The sequence below is a fragment of the Aulonocara sp. 'chitande type north' Nkhata Bay genome, linkage group LG6 (genome assembly GCF_057382095.1).
Source record: "Aulonocara sp. 'chitande type north' Nkhata Bay isolate Kocher_YH1m ecotype deep benthic linkage group LG6, A_spYH_male_GT1.1, whole genome shotgun sequence".
NCBI classification, from domain to species: domain Eukaryota; kingdom Metazoa; phylum Chordata; class Actinopteri; order Cichliformes; family Cichlidae; genus Aulonocara; species Aulonocara sp. 'chitande type north' Nkhata Bay.
This window is the reverse complement of record NC_141349.1, coordinates 39,659,672-39,677,826: the sequence shown is the minus strand read 5'-3', so window position 1 is coordinate 39,677,826 and position 18,155 is coordinate 39,659,672. Positions and strand designations below refer to the sequence as shown.

The 18,155-nt window shown below is 39.5% G+C and overlaps 1 protein-coding gene across 1 annotated transcript in view; it reads left to right on the top strand.

The window, feature by feature from the left end:
* LOC147328494 (axin-2-like) overlaps positions 1-18,155 on the top strand; it is a 53,312-nt gene that overhangs the window by 12,233 nt on the left and 22,924 nt on the right. Inside the window, exon 2 of the mRNA XM_086296892.1 lies at positions 7,100-7,156. The gene's annotated coding sequence lies outside the window, so the exon portion shown is untranslated. The remainder of the gene's footprint in view (positions 1-7,099; positions 7,157-18,155) is intronic.

The following is an 18,155-nucleotide window of genomic DNA, read 5'->3' as shown; positions in this document are numbered from 1 at the left end:
AAACACTCTCTCCATTCACATTCTGCACCCCCTCGACCCCACAGCCCCGTGTCACTGTTTACCATTTTGCTGTCCGCCCTCTCTCTTGACCCCGTCACCCTCTGCTTGGTGTCTGGCAGCATCAGCGTCTGATGTTCCTGACATCATCTGTCACAATGACTCCGCTGCCACCTCCAGCTCTACTGTCCATTGTCCGCCTGACAGTGAGCGGCCTTGTTCGGGCCGAGGACGGCGCTGGTGTGGCACGCTCCCTCTGTAAATGATAAAAGAGAGCGAGGGAGTTGAGCTGAAAGCGCAGGCCTTGTTTGGCCGATCGCGCTGGACGCACGATGGTGAGCTGATCGGAAGGCGCCTCTCTCCCCTGACAGTAACTTCTCTGATCAGTCAGATAAAAAAGAAGAAAGAATTTGTTTGATGTTGCGATTTGAATAAATACCATGATGTTAATCGTTTTACAGTGTTAATCACATTTGGTGATAACACATCTGTGGTTTGTGTGTGTGTGACTACATTTGTGCCAGCATGAGCACATCAAATCTGTAAATATGAGAGAGGTTATATGCATCAGCTTCAATCTGATGTTTACATTTTTTGACACTCTTTGTCTCTTTTGAGTAACAAAAGTACATTACTAAGTCACATGTGATTGAGATCCATGTATAGGCTTGGAATTGTCTAAAAAGTTTGCATTCAAGAGGCCAGTATGGTGCATCTCTGTCAATATTCACTGATGATTGAATCTTACCCAGCTGATTTTGAAGCATACAGTTTGAAACGTGCAGATGAACAGCTTAGTATTTGTTTCCTGGAATTCCGCAGGGATCCACATCTGGAATTGATTTTTTTTCTTTTACTTTTACTGCACTATGAAAACTCGGGAGTCTGAGCTGAAAGTCGAAATGAGCAGCGGCAACTCAGACGTTGTGATTTTACCCAAACCCTCTGACTGTCAGGTAGCCTGGAGAGAAGCTTCAAGGTGGTAAACTTGCAAGCATCTGGCTAAGCCTCTAAACAGCTCTGAAAAAGTATAGGAAAAGAATGTTTCTGAGCCCCAACTGAGTGTTTTTAAACCAGATGTCTTGTCCTTCTTTCATGATCTGTTCTATTCGATATCGATGTTTGATATATTTGATCTGACGTGTCCATTTGATCATGCGTTACACCTTAACCGGCTGAGACAGTTTGGGGTCTTTTGTAATGTAAATTCGACATCCTATGGCCCATGTCCTTTGAAGGATGGAAGAGACTCAGACAGACCTAGACAGAGAATTTTCTCAGGAATTCACTGTAGGTGTCACACAGACAAAGCGTGCCCCCCTCCCTCCTCAAAAAAAAAAGAAGAATCCTGCTTTCTGCCACACCATATGGAGAATTGTCCCAATTTCTGTTCCTTTAAATCAAATGCAGCACTTCTCAAGTTAGACCTTTTGTAGCAGATACCACATGCGATTTGGGCTCTTGTGTGGCGACGCAAACTTTGTGACTTTTTGATATCTTGGTGAGTGCTGTCTGACAAGTTTCTGTCACTCACGCTCTCTCCTTTCTCTCTCCCAACCAGCAAGCATATTTTCTACACCATCGATTGATTAGCATACATCAAGCCCCTGTCGTCATAGAAAAACTTCATTTGAATCTTCAGTACTTTCTCTGTGTCTTTCAAGCAGCAGCTGTCAGCCACATCAACACTAGACATGCTCTGCGCCAGACAAAGTTAAATTGAAGCACACTCTAACACTATATATAGATAAAATGTCACTTCTTTCAAGAGACAAGGCACCTTCGAAGTCGTCAATACAGACTGCTTTATCATGGGCAAAATAACTTTGAAAGCGGAGAAGAGAGAAAAGATGAAACGATTATTCTCTCTTCCCACTTTGTGCTTGAAAGAGGGAAAAGGCGCGATTATTCTAAAGTGGGTAGAAGCGTTTAAGGGGCTTGCTTTTTGATCTGCCTGTCCATCAACGAAAACGAAGAGCACCTCCTGATGCTTCTGATCGTTAGGTGTCCTCAAAGTGTCTCAAAGTCTCTTTGTTATGGCTGAGTGCGTCGATTAAAGGGAGGAATATCATTTATTCATTTTGCCATTGAGCAAAAGAAAGAAAGGATTCAAGAGCTTAGCGTTCATTTTCGTCAAACTCTTGAGGTGCGGTGATGAAGTCAGCTTTCTTTTCAGAGACGAGCGGAGTTGAGGTAAAAAGATGTGGAGCGAAAGTTTTTGCTCGGCAAATTTTGAAAGGCCCCACTGATCTTTGAGATAAAGTAAATGGTGTTCAAACTTTATTAAACTTTTCTTTTAGCGGCACGCTGCAGGATGACACATCTGAGGAGGATTGTGTCTAACAAGGTGTAACTGACGGTTGTGGCTAATGCATAAACATATGCCCATCACCCCACCCACACAATCTCTCTCCTTCTATTATGTCTGTATCCGTCTCATGCTGCACACGCGTACACAAAGGCACATGCCGACCGAGGAAATATCGGAAGATTAAGTATATGTTTATTGGGATGTGTCAAATGGATTTTAAGCATGTGGGTACACAGAGCGTGCTAGGGTGTGTCTGGTTCGTCTTTTCACCAGAAGACAATGCTATATTCATCTTTGCTCCATTTTTCAGTTGTGGTATCTGATTTTTAACATGCCTCTCGGTCTGGAAGTCCCTTCCATTCCTACTGTTTCGTTCTTTTTCTTCATTTCTTCTTTTTTTTTTTTTTCAAATGCTCAATCCTGTTGCGAGGTATCTCTTAGAAGTTGAAAAGTTCTTTTCAAGCCCAAAGTTTTTGCCGTCTTCACTTTTCAACTGGCAAGATGAATATCGGTGGGACAAAGCGTAGAAAGGAAAGGCTTTTGACAAGACTTCTGAAGGCCCACGAGCTCGTCCTGTCTCTCCCTTTTGCAGTTTTCCCATAACTGGCTTTCTCGCACGGCTGCTGAAAAGACACAGAATCAAATGCAAACTGAGAAGTCGCAGTCTTTTAAGATACATCAGTGAGGCCCTTGTGGAGATGCTGCTCTGCTTAGGTTTTTCACAAGTTTTGAAAAATGAGAAATTGGTGCATTCTCTCTTGTGATATCAGAGTGGCTGACAGTAAGTTCATGTTCTGTACGTGCAGGAAGACAATGCAATGAATACATGACCTGGAGCAAAACCGAGTGCTGAGGTGCAACCTGGATTTATATGTCAGCTCTTTTAAGTGAAACAACAATTTTGCTGTCATGAAATCACAGAAGCAGTGCTTACTTTAAATGAAACAGACCTTTCCCTCATTCATAGGACTGTGTGTGATACGAGAGCAATGAATCAGCGCACTTATCACGTAAAGCAACATAAGTACTCGATACTTTCTTTTCTTTTCTGACAGCCGTGCGTTGCTCTATGCAGCTTGTGCTGTCTGGTCAGTCTGTGTTAGATATTTGAAGTCTAAACACTCAATTTTTTATGTTCACAGAAGATGGGTGTGGGTGGGTTGGGGTGGATTGGGGGACTGTGGTTTAACACTTTCAAGAATCACTTTGTGGGGCGACATCGCCGGGCAGCCTCGAGAAAAACCTGAAATAGCTGAAACTAGACCTCTGTGCAAATAATCACCCTGGGCCTCTGTAAACCATCATGTTTATGCATTGTAAATTGTGAAAAGGAATGCTTTAACATTGTGTGGCGTATGTATTTCAAGGCTTTGAACATTGGATGGTATCCGAATTTCACCCACACAACCACAGGCTTTTGCTCTCGCCTTTGACTGAAATATCATTCAGATTCCAAAGAGACTAAAAAAGAGCAAGATTTTTTTTTGTTGGTTTTTTTTTTGAGGCTGCCTAAAGAATGTGTCTGAAATTATTCCCAAGCTGCTTTCATGCATTTAGCTACCACTGCTGCAGGTTCAGAAACCCTCCACAGGCTTCTCGGTATTCTAAGTTTTTCTTTGGTGACCATGCATTTTTGAAATTACACAACATGCTTGGGAAGATTTGTGCCTCTGCTTCAAAAATGTTCTGAATCCAGAGAAGACATAATCGTTCAGTCCACCAGTTCCATTAAACTAGACTTACATAGTGAGAACGAGGTGCTCGTATATGCACACAAAATGAGATATATTTAGATACTAAGAAAGGTTGCAGTCATTGCACCGGTCATCTACGTCCTATCTGTAAATTACTTAATTTGCAACACACCTCCTCATCTAATGTATGTTTAGGAACCCTCATGGACACTTTTTGGAAACAGAAACCTAAATGTCTGTCAACCAGTGACTGAGAGATTTATAGGTTTTATCTTCATAACTTCTCTTAAAATTTAGATTCATTGGTATTTAAGCAAATTCAGAAGTCGATTGACTGAACCCAAAAACCTTATTCTTTTTAAAAATAATACATTTAACATTTTCTCTGACTAAATATGTCCATATTTTGAAACATTTTTGTTTTATTTACAACATTTTACACCCTTTACTTGCTATCTTGGCTAATGTCTGATAATACCATCAGATTTGCTGTGTTGGAGTTTACAGTGCCCCACCTGTCGCGTTTTGATTTCTGAGGCCAAAGGAAAGCTGCCTCTTCACTTGGTAAATACTCGGCTACATTCAAGTCAAGTCAAGTGGCTTTATTGTCATTTCAACCATGAGCAGTGGTACAGTACACAGTGAAACGTACGACAACGTTCCTCTAAGACCATGATGCTACATATAACAGACAATCAACACAGGACTACATAGTGCAAGTGTGAAAAAATTGCAAAAAACAAAAACAGTGCAACACCAGACAGAACAGAACGATACAGAAACAAGACAGTGCGATAGAAAAGTGCAACAATGACTAGCTAGTTGTCCGGTTTGATTGGGTGTCATTTGGTTTCAGTGGTCATAAAAACAGTTAAGGTGAACCCTATGAAAATGACCTAAATTTGCATCTAATTAGTAATGCATTTATTTAATTTTATTTATTTAATTTTTTTCATCAATATGCCACAGATGGTATGAGCCATAAACTCTTCCGAAGTAATAGCAGCCTAGTTGATCACATGGTGATATTGTATTTAAGGCCCAGAAATCCAAAGCTTTAGCTCTGACACAATAAAGTCCTTTACACAGTGAACATATAAAGGTTTTGCAAATATTTTGTGCATCAAATATGTTTGTGGCTTACCTACTCTTAATGCAGTCATTCACGCCAACTGCATAACTTTGCTGGACAAATGAATTTAGTTAGTTATTTTGCTCCAAGCTCAATTTTGTTTTTGTTTTTTAATGCGAATAAACAGATCGGTCCAATCAGATCACTACATCTGGCAACAAGTGGGCTCGTATCTCAGAATGTGCACTGGTATGCACTGAATATACAATGATGTGGACCGAGTAAAATAATGCTATTTTACCTCAGACTCAAAGCTAGACACTGCTCTGGGTCAGTCGGCCCTCTGAAATTATTTCTCTGCCTCAGATATGATCCCATCTCTGCTAACAAGCGTTCAAACTGCCCCAATGACATCTTGAAAAATGTATGAAAGAGTTCATGATACAACTCCTGGATCAAAGCATTAAATTCTCTCTGCTGCTGAACTTCTCATGAGATGAACCCAGAATCTCAGTTTATTACTTTTCTTGTTTAGAAGCATTAGGACCAGATCTTCATCACTTGATGTTGATATCATTTTGTTTGCATTTTTTTAGGATGAATTTTTCGCAAAACACAATCTTCTCTCTGTTTATATACATTTCAGGACAAGTATGTGTCTGAAAAAGTCAGAGTTTTGTTTCGTTTTTTCCCAATGTGCTTGGTGAGTAATGTAATGATGTCTAAATCTGCACGTATGTGGGTATTTTTTAATGGAAATTTCCATTTTTCTGTTTTCTGCAAAAAAAAAAAAAAGTGAAGCGTTGTTAAGAGCATGCCAAATCAACAGCAAAACCCTTGGCGTGTAGCAATTTTAGCTCCTAGCTTTTTCTGATTAACTTAATACCAAAATGACACTCTTTAAAACCTGGTGGACAGAATTTCACCAGTGCTTATGCACATGAGATTTGTTAAAGTATTAATTAATATCAAAAGTGCCTATTGATTGGTGCATGTTGGCATGGTCTATTGAGTCCATGACTGTGTGCTGTCTGCACATTGTCCTCAATTTCCATTTGTCACAACAGGAGACTGTTCACGAGAAAAACACTGGAAATAATCATTTGTTCACAGTTACCTTTAACTGCTATGTTCTCACATTGACTTAATTACACATAATGCAGTCTGTACTCATATGCTGGGAGGTTAAAGCCCATTTAATGTCAGAGCCAACTGATTCATACATTTCACATTTATAGCTCCACGGGATAATGCATGTCAGACTTGGTATAGCACAAACCCTGGCAAAATATATTCTGTTAAGATCATGAATTTGTACATCTTGCAAAAAGTATGCTCAGTACTGTCCCAGTTTAATTTTAGTTGATTCAACTGCGTTCCGCTGTCGAGGAAAAAATGGCCGAACCCACAAGTGCTTTTGTAACTTTGTCTTTTATTAACTATAATGCTCTAAGTAAATACTCACCATTCAGACAGACACCAGAGAATGTACTGAACTTTTGTTCGCGTTAGATCTTAAAACTCAGTCATGCCTGCACTGCTTTGATCTCGTCACACTGATAGATGTACACATTCATGCATTCCCATGAATGCACATGTATACACTTACACACGCCCAGGTCAAATCCTCTTTTTTGTGAAAGAGCAAAGAGATTTTTATCAGGCAGAAAAGCACGTAGCGACTTTTTGGAACTTTGAAACTCGAAAGGGGGCACCGAAAGGAAATATGATAAGTTATGTCTGTGGAATGTCTCTGCAACAATGTGCAAACATTTTGAACTCTCACCTCATTTGCTGGCTGCTGAACTCTTTTTGTAATCGCTCAGGCATTCCTGTGCATTTGAAAACTTGAATCTAGATTTTCTTCAAACCCTCAAGTCTGTATAGTATCACAGATTATCTCACAGCTCAGTGTCTTACAGAAGCATCTACACAAGGCCTTCTATATGGGACTACCTTTGATAAAACATGCTGTAAGCAAAAGAGCATTTTTAATTTGTTGTTGACTGTGTTTGTTTTTTATAGGTGTCGGCTAAATTTGGGGGAAGACGTCATAAGAACTGAACTTAAATGCTTCAATAGGTAAGTCCATGTCTATGGTTTTTCTCTGGGATTTGAAGTTGTTGTCACATTAAGATGCCACTGGCATTCAGTCTTTGAGACAATTAATTTGCATCATGAGCCCTTTTAAAAAGCTTATTTCTGGAACATGAATTGTCATCCACGTTATATGCATCCGTTGTCACGCTGACAAATGAATCCCCTTCATTCTCGCCAAACTGCACATAACTGTTTAACCCCTTTGATTTCAAGTTTGGAACTACAGTCATTCTTCGTTGTGCTGCTGGTTTGCAATGAAGGGACGACGTGAACTGAAGGGGAGAGAAAGATGGTGGATGACTCAAAACCTTGAGTTTTATAATCAGCATTTTAAACCCCAAGGCTGCCAAGGATGCAGTACAGTCATTTGACTGAAATGCACATTATTAATATGCTTTTCACAAATTCTAACACAGATGAATTTGACATATACTTTTTTGAAGACTACCACATTCCCCTGTTGTTATATCACAGTGCTTCAAGTCAAGCTACAAACTTTAAGTATCGTACAAACTGAACATTTCAAGGTTTTTATCTTGATGTATGAGTCCATTTTATCTTATGTTGGATATTGTTGGGTATTATCATATTTTTAATTGTATCTTGCTTAATTGGGAAAAGTTGGTAAAACCATTATAAGAAATCCACTTGTTCATACAATAGACCTATTGTTTCTGGCCTCCACTTTCAACTCATAGAGAGTTCAGTGTAGCTCTTCCCAACAATTAATTGGAGCACCTGGGCTTCCATTAAAAAAAAAAAAATAGTTACACGTTAGCTTAAAGCTACTTTTGGGAACTTTAGGAACCACAAGTAGGCCTGAGGCCTCTGAGGGCAAAGTACTCCATTAGGATAACATACATATGAGGTCTGAGATGATGACATGTACTACCAACTTGTCAATCACAAGGTAGGCCCACTCTAACCACAGCCCTTTTGACTTAAATGCAGACCATTGTTTATAAAATGAAGATTTTGATAAAGGAAAGAAAGGCTTGCTTCCCCATAAGCTTCTATACAACTAGACTTATTTTTGCAACCACAGGAATTGTCAACTGAAACCATTTTAAGTAATCTTACCCAAAAGCTACATCCATGTTTCAATAGATTAGTTCGCAACAGTAACCAACTAAGACTGGAAATATATAGAGTGCAGTGTGATTTGATGATGTCGGTTGAGCTTCAGGTTCTCAAATATTGGCATTTGATTCATTTCTTTGTCATATTTTGAAATGATGCTCAGTCCAAAAGAAACCTTTTCAAGCTTTTATTTGATGAATAACTGGCAGATTTGAGGTAGTAGTGTCATGTATTACTAATATTAAATTATGATATAACTGTTTTGTTGACTACAAAGTAATAACCATGAGACATGATGGCCAAAAATATGGCTCAAAGGTTACAGCTGTGCTAAACAAGAAATGCTTTCTAATAAATGATAAGTCTGGAATTTTGTGATGGAAAATGTGCAGGGACCCTGATTAAGAGGATTCTTACAGGCGTGAGTGCACACACACACACACACACACACACACACACACACACACACCATTAGTCCCCAGAGCTCCAGCTGCCCAGGGCTCTAAAGTCACGTTGTCCCAGTGTGATTGAAGGTCCAGCTGGTAGACCAGCCCTTTTGATCCCTTTCCCTTTTATGAGAAAGACAAACAGCTCCTCGTAGTCACCCACACTGGAGTGATTGATACACAAGCACACACACACACACACACACACACACACACACACACACACACACACACACACACACACACCCATGCACACACGCACACACACAGAAGCACACACACACACAGGCACATACACACACCATGGTTACATAGAGGCAGACACATATGCAGACAGGCACATGTGCACACAGGGAAAGGGACATGCAAATGCACACACACACACACACGGGTGGCTGTAGCTCAGGTGGTAGAGCAGGTCATCTACTGATCGGAAGGTTGGTGGTTCGATTCCCGGCTTCCCCTAGTCTGCATGTCAAATATCCTTGGGCAAGATACTAACCCGAAATTGCTCTCCGATGCATTCATCGGAGTATGAATGTGTGTGAATGTCAGTTGTGTGAATGGGTGAATGCACAAGTTGTGTAAAGCGCTTTGAGTGCTCAGAAGAGTGGAAAAGCGCTATATAAGAACCAGTCCATTTACCATTTACACAGATATGTATATATATGCACATTTTCTTAATGGATGGCCTCTCTTCCACTGTAATCACTCTGCTAATGACCTGCTTGAACTCTGAATGAAACCCAGAGGGTGAGAACAAAAGGTGGGGAGAGCTACAGTTGAAGTCATGCAGCACGTGAACACAGCTGGCTGGAAAGATTTATTGTGGTTTGTTGTTAGATTTTAATAATCTGAGAGTTTTGGTGGTACTGGCTTTGTAATCGGTTTAGATATTTTACTCCATCGTGTATAATCAAGTCCCTGCCAGTTGACAATTTGGCTAAAGTTTGAATGAATTTCCAACACTGGAAACCAGAGACAGAGGTTTTATCTTTTAAAATACTACAAGATGAACACTGAACTGTTGAATCACCAGCTGAACTGTAGCATGCTTCAACCTGGACTCAGCTTAAAAACAATACAAACTGGTCAACTTTTAAACAAAATCAGATGATTGCTGTTTACATGGGCGTGATTAAGTGCGTGTAGAATGTCCAGCCTATTCGGTTAGGGGGTGATATCATCACAACAAGATTCCTTGTCTAATCCCAATCAAACAGAATATGGTAGTAATAACTAAAGGGATGAATCATCTGAATAATAAGAGATGAATTTGAAAAAGTCATGCTGATTCATTCATGTCACCACCACAACCCCCACTTCTGAACAAGAGGTTTTGTTCGTATGTAAATCTGTGCAGGCTACCCATTAAGCATCGTATAAGGAAATGTAGAAGCCTAACCAGTATTACTTAGAAAGTTACAGCCATATTCCAAAAAGTGTATCATGTGATTGCAAAATCATTCATTAAAATGTTCTTATTTCTTGTCTGAAAGCCCAGGAATCTTTTTCTCTTTTACTTTAACTAGAAAGATCTGTTGCATGTATTTTAGAAGTCATCAGTTGCTTGTGTTCATTGAGCTGTCCAGATTTTGTTGTGTGGGGCCAGAAAATACCTGATCTTGATATAACCGTTTTTTTACTTCTAGCATTATTTATCTGGTCTGCTGCTGGTGGGTTTTGTCTTGAATGAGTAACTTTAGCCTGTTGGTAGGTGGGTTCTATGCAATGTGATGGCATCATTAAACATCATGCATAGATTAACTTTTGTGGATACAAATGAGATGTTGTTGTGAAATTAAGACAATGCATAAATGCTAGTCGACACGATGATAATATACTGTCTGATATAAATGAGAACCTTTAGGGACCCGTGTACCAAGTTTGGTTGCCCAACTACTGATGAGAGACACATTTGATGTTTCATATTGAGTAACAGAGTAAAGGCGCCATAGCCAGCACCTTTTTCCTGTATTTATTTTAGTTGTTCCAACCCCCAAAAATGGACTGAACTTTTCTAATGTAGTTAAACTGATTTGGGCTAGCGTAAATTAATAATAGGATATAAAAGGTTTTATACTGAGCAGCAACTTTAGAACCACAGCACCAGAAAGATGCTTCCAATCATAGTTAAACTATTTTAAATTTACATTTACTTATAATGTGAAGCCACTGAAAGAGGAGGGCAAAACGTGCTCCATGGAAACAATGTTGTGTAATAAATTTAAGAAAAAAAAAAACATTTATTTTGATAGAAAGTCAACATATGAACCACTTAACACATTGGCAACCTTTTACCTGGTTTCAATTAAAACAATCTTGTGAGCCAAATGACTTGTTAGGATCATTTCAGGCTACTTTAACAGATGAAGCGTTTAGCATATGGGTCTGGAGCTTTTGGCTATGATATAAACACAGTTAAGCATTAATATAACTGTTTATTTTATGTGGACAGCATGGATCCCTGTATTCCTAACCATGAGTCATTCTGTGATTTGCAAGGTAATATCCAACCTGAATGTTTAAAGTGGGGTTTTCCAGTAACTGCCTTCTTTTTTTAAGTTGTGCCCCTTGCGCCTATTTTCCCCTTTGGCAAACTGAGAGAACAATAGAGGGGACAAAAGCTAGACGATAATAAAGAAGAAGAGAATGTGCAGCCGAATCTTCATTTCCTTGGTGTCTACTGCCCCAGAGGCCGTTACAGGGCCTCCTTATATGGGACCAATCCACGCATGGGATTCAGAACTGAAATGAAACTGAACTTAGATGGGATTTCCCTGCAGCTAAAGTAGTGGGCACTGCGCGGTGGATGACAAAGAGCTTCCGCACGGTGTCATCCTTCTCATTTTTGCACCACAGGGCGTCAGGATGTCTGGGTTTGTTTTTAGACGGGCAGTTTGTAATGATAATCTGAGTGAGCAAAGAAGAGACTAATGCGCTGATGGTTATTTCAGAGTGTATATATAGAAGAGTATGAGAACTCAAGGGACGGTGGCGAGTAGATGGACAGGATGAAGGACAAATGCAGACAGAAGCAGAATATAAATAAAGATGGAAAAAATGAGTTGGAAATCCACAGGCAGACAGAACGGCAAAGGAAAATCAACAAAGAGATATGGGAAAGCAGAGAAGGACAAATGAAATAAAAAGGACAGAGATAGAAATAAAAAATCTAGATACTGGGAGTCCTTAGAGGTCAGACTCTTTTTCTCTCTCTCGCTCCGTTTCTCTTACGGTAATCCCTCTAGTAGCAGTTAGTTGTCAGGCTCCTCCATAAATCAACGTTTGTATGAAATACCAGCAGGAGCCAAAGGTCAAAGGAGAAAATTAGCAGCTGTCTTTTCCTCTCCTTTCATGTTAGCTGGGGGGCTAATCACCAAGTGCCGCATCAGCCTCATTTCCACTTTAAAACAAACTCCCCCGACAAGTCAGGGAGGAGCTGTTTGCCTGCTCTTACATTTTATGGCACCGGGTTTTATTCTGAGATTGAGGAGGGGGGGGATTGGTGGTAGAGGAGTTAAGGGTGAAAGGGTGGGCTCCTATCCCCCAACCCCACCACACTTTCTCACATCTTTTCTCTTACTCCACTTTCACCTATCACATCGTCTTCAGGTGTGGGAGGGCAAACAGCGGAGCATGCTCCTTTCGCACTGCTTTGTTGACACATTTGAGGTGCCGCCGGAGGAGCAGTAATAACTGACAGCCTGCTTTCCCCTCAGCTCAACTCCAAGGTGGTTTTGCTTGTTGATATGGGTCCCGGTGAACCTTGATGACCTTTTCACTCCCACAATCTATTATTCCCCCAGCTTACCGTTAGGGCTTCCCAGTAGTCAAAACGTTTGCATCTTTGGAATAGACGTGGCATTACTGGCTAGCATTAGTAGACTGAAAGTTTCAGAAGTGTTTCCAAAAATGCTGAAGGGTGAAGTATATTAATTTATTTTTGTTCTTCAGGAACTGGAACGCATTGAAAATAATTTTCTTACTGCTGTTTTTCTCTTGCTGTGCCCTTTCCTCTACTGTGTTTATTTTTTGTTGTATGTTTTTCTCTGTACATGAGGTGGACAAAATAATAATGGAAATAGCGGCAAAGTTATATTCAGCCTTTTTTTTTAATAAAGCACACAGTCTCTTGGCTCACATGAGTACAATTATGTTACATTTCTGTGGGATGGTCTATTATCCGATGATAAAGTCATATTAAACACAGCCAAAGTTTCAAGTAATGATGTCTGCTTTTTTACAAGTACTGATTATGAATCATAACTTAATTTTTACTTGTGTGGACTCTAAGGAGAGCCAATAACAGTTTTGCTAGTGACCATTGTCAGTTTCTAGTATTTATACTTGTCCCAATGTGCCTCTGTTGTTCTAAACTAGTTGGCAGTGGAGTTTGTCATACTTGACCTGAAAACCAAAACCAAAACAAAAAGCATCCAGACGTGCACAGGAGGGAATAATGGTACAAAACGGGCCAATCACAGTGATTGATAGCTGCATCAGTGCAATGTGTGCGTAAGTAATAGCACAGCGTTTCAGAAGGGTTTGTGGTTATGACATACCTACATAGGTGTAGATTTAATCCAGCAGCATACATCTCCTGTTAGGTTTCAGACTGCTCTAAAAAGTCTGTCTGGATGAGAACAGATATCTCTTATATGGTCATCTGAGGCACACGGCTCTACTGGTCACCCAGAGCCTCCACCCTTCTGCTATTAAAACCTTCTTTTTGTGAGGAGCAGCCAATCAGGAGTAGGCTGGAAAGAAAGCTAAAACAGCTTGTTTAATAAACAGGATGACCTGATGGAGAAAAAAGGAGCAATTTAAACTGTCAGTCATGGAAAGCTCCTTTATTCAGGTTTCAGAATAAATGGAGTAGAATAGAGTAGCATATATATATATATATATATATATATATATATATATATGGGGTGACCAAAAATGCTTAACAAATGTACTAAACATCAGTGTTGTTATTGATCAATCATTTATTCAAAATTCAGGTCCTAGTATCTCAGTCAGTTATTCATCTGCATAGCCTGGCTGGCACACACACACAAACAAAACAGAAAAATGATACCTAAACATGTGAAATGGAGGATCATTTGATTGTTGGATGACTCATTCTACCTCCAGCTGCTCCTAAGTATTTCACACTGCCTGAGCAAAACTGAGATAGATAGATCTATTGATCGATCGATAGATAGATAGATAGAGTCTCATTGAAAGCAAAAAATCACAGGCTTCAATAACATTTGCTTTTATAGCGTTTTACATCAATATCAGTGTTTATATATTTCTCCTTCCTCCTCCCTGCTGTTCTCCTCAAACATCAAGTTTCACTTGTCTTCTGGAATGACATGTACATTGTGATGCCAGATTCGCTGTAGTTAAAGCATATAAACAATACATAATACATGAATAAGAGAAGCAGACACGTTTCTTCTCATTTTTCTCTCATTCTTCCATGCCTTCCTCTTATTTCTTTGGCCCTCTCCCCCCTCTTCCTTTCCTCTGCCTTCACTTTACAGCTTTTTTTTCTTGCTACGCACCCTTTCTCCATCTTTTTTTTTCTCTCTGTGGGAATGTTTTCCCTATCGGTTGTCAGAGCAGTCAGTGAGGTGCATAGCAGCAGCGCTTTGTTGATGTTCCTCTTTGCCTATCTGCTGTGCAGTGTGTTTTGAAACTCACCCTCCCTTTGCACACCTGCTGAGAAGCTGCATGACACTGGGAAACATCTCACAAAAGGGTCAAAACACTTTTATCTTAGTTTTGGTTATCGGTTTAGAAACTCTCTCAGGAATAAATGAACAATATGCAGCTGGCCAGAGTTGAAGTCCCAGACGATCGCACTCTTTTGCTGCATCTGGGACTTCCTTTTTTCACAGTAGGTGGGCTTAACTCTTCATTTAGTAAAAATATTATAACCCCAAAGGAAACATTCAAAGCCCCGAATATTATAGTGAACCCAAACACAGACTTATAGAGAAAACTTCATATGCACATATGTGTGAATATGCACACATATGTGCAAGTGACCATTGTCAGTTTCTAGTATTTGTGTAAACATCACACGGCCTACTTATTGTTAGTGATCTGTAGCATAGACTGTATATAAAAGAAGGACATTGCCACCGGGGTTATTTGGTGGTTTTTGTCGTGTTTTGAAGCCATTGTGGACTCTATGGGAGACCCACATTTAGATCCAACCTCGAGTGGCCATTGGAGGGACTGCAGTTTCACATCTGGTAATCGCTATTTCAACATGTGGATGTTTTTCCTGATTTCTTTCATCACTTTGTGAACAAAGCATTTTTCCTCTCAAACATCCTCCAGAAAACTTGCTTATTATATAATCAGCTTTTCATTATGACTAATAACATGATCGTCATCCTCACAGCCTTCTACTAAGAGCTCTAGCCTTAGTGGATTTGATTTCCACTGTAATCACGAATTTCAAACCAAAAAAAAAGGAAAAGTTGTTTTTCTCATAACATTTTGTTTATGCACATATGACTCACAGTGGCTTCTTACTAAAAATGACTGAATGCTACAAATTAGGCTTTTGGGTGGCTTTGCTTTGTAAGTGCACTTTGTGATTTAACTTTTGGGGACTTTCAGAGTGTGAGGCACAATCTTAAAAGAATGTGAGTCACACTGAAACCATGAAAGCATGCATAAGCACGATAAAAGCTATAGTTGAAGGAATTTTGTTGTTGTCGTTGTTGTGTTCTCTAACTTTAAATTTGATGTTACGGCTGGTGAGTTTATGCAAAGTTTAGCACACAGGCTTATATGTTACAGTGGAAAAAAAATCAGCATGTGTTACAGATGTGCTACTTTCATGCATATTAACACAAACCCTCAGCAACTGCAATGAAAATATGTTTTAATAAAAACAACCTGAAAAGGTTTTAATGAAATCTAATCGCTTTTCTAGCAGATCATGGTGAAAATATATTCTAGGACAACTAAAAGACAAAAACCATCATCACATGATTGGCAGGTAAGTCATTTCATAAGCCAAAATCTCTATTTGACAGCTATAATAAATCACGGATTCTCTCTGGCAAGCGTTTTTGTTTCTTCATGTTTTATTGGTGTAATTTGCATTTGAATGAGAGATAATCAGAGACTTACGTTTCTGAGTTTCTGATCTCTTGTACTGAAATATTTTTTCTGATTTTCTCCTTTTTTTTTAATCTCAAACGACTTTTGTTGAACACTCAAATGCAACAAGGCTGTGTTTTGAACAGCAAAAAACAATTTGGAAATGAATTTGCCCAGTAAAACTAGAGACTACAGGCAGAAAGTAGTACTCCCTTTATGTACTTCAGAGCACAAAGTGTGTTTGAACTCTCCAAGCTGCTGAATGGGTTTACAGCTTTCTTGCAGTAGTTTGCAATCTGACATAAAAATGAAAGTGTTGTAGTTGCCTAACATTATGCAAATGACTGAAGCCATAATTTTCCTTTACTTTTCACTTAAGCCACTTTTGTAGCTTTTAACCTCTGAGGGCCAATGCCTTGTTTATTACAATTTCTATAACTGATATATCAATGAAATCAAAACAAATCAAAACATGACAACCACACAAAAATCCAGAAGTGCACAACAAGTCGAAACACCAAAGCAAGGCTTGTCATCTTCAGTGAAGCTGCAATTTGCAATGGCAACAACTGCTGGCATAAATTGATCTTAAGTCACTGATGACAATTGATGTTTCTTATATATTTGATACACCAGCAATTGTTTTTCTAGTCTAATGTCAAAGTATAACAAACATCCCCTCAAAGAAGTCCCCAAAATATATGTGGTTACAGTTACAAACAACATTAGTATAATAAGTGCCATTTAAAAAAAGTAATTACGTTGCATTTTTGGTGGAAGATTCTAATTTTTCACGAGATCAGATCATGCAGTGTCGGTTAACTTTCACATTAGCTTATCAGCTAACCAGCTCGTCAGGTATCTGTGTTACAACTTGTGGTTCATGTGTTTCGGAGTTTAGGTCCTTTTTCATGTGGTGTTTGCATTAATGTGATCTTCAGTAATTATGCTCCCTTAAATCCTGTGAGTGCCACTTTCGTTGCTGTGACAGGCTTCGTGACAAACAGTAGGAAGGAGCTCCAACCTCGCAGAGCTAAAAGTAGAAATTAAAAAAAGGGTTTTAATATAACACCAGTCCTTCACACAGGTGATGAAATATTTGTCTGGTTAATGCTAAGCCACACTGAATTGTTTCGTTTTGCTGCAGAGTCTGACACTGTGTTAGGACATAGCCATACTTGTCTGTTGGAGCGTGTCGGTACTGGCAAGATGTGTATGTGCTGAAATCACAATGGCTATAAATGTTGTACATTAAACAATGAACTGCTGTCACATTTCTCTGCTGGTTTTCTTGTGTACTGTTGTCTCTTCTTGCTGTTCTGCCCAGAATTCAACAGCCGAGTGCCGGATCTATGCGGCAAATTCATTTTCCTTATCAGTGCATTGAATTTGCTGTCCAGCAGAGCCTCGGTTAGTTAGCAGTTGTCAGTTGAACTAACGTTTTGTTTGGCCTCTAATGGGTCTTAGTGCTAATTGCTATCAAGCACTTTTCAGTATCATTTGTCTGATGCTCATTAAGGACGGCTAAATGAGCTCAAAGTGAACACTCAAACATTTGCCTTGCTTTCGCAGTCACAATCGAGAATCACTTGATTTTTCATGCATGATAAATTAACAAACATAATTAATACTCATGAAATTGTTTTATGGAATTACAACTGCAGGAACAACTGACACAGCAAATTTAGCGCAGTATGCACAGAGTGTAGCATCAAGTCAATTAAACTTCTGGGATATTTATCTGGTCAGTTAAGTAGCAGAGGAGGTTGTTAATCAGTTTCAGCTGCTTTGATGTTAATGAAATTAACAACAGGTGTACTAGAGGGGCAACAATGAGACAACTGCCAAAACACAAATGGTTTTCCAGGTGGACGCAACTGACATTTCTTTTCTTTCTCAGCTTTTCTGACTTTTTCTTTATTAGTTCTGCATTTTGCAAAGCTCAGCGTCACTACTGAGCAATACCTGCGCTTTAATGTGGCCGAATAGGTAGTCCAACTCCTCAAGGATGACACATCAATACGTGCCTTTGCCAGAAGTTTTGGAGTGTCTCCCAGCACAGTCACAAGAGCATGGAGGAAATTCCAGGAGACTATCCTCTATTATAGCTGGACTTTAACCCATCAGCAGGACTTGTATCTGCTCATTTTTGCAAGGAGGAACAAGATGAGAACTGCCCAAGCTCTACAACATGATGCCCAGCAGGGTACTGCTGTGAATGTCTCTAACCAAACATTTTCAAATATACTTAATGTGGATGGCCTCAGCATCCTCTCCTGGGCCCTGTGCTCACTACCAAGCACCATGAGCCCGGTTGACATTTGCCATAGAATCCCAAAACT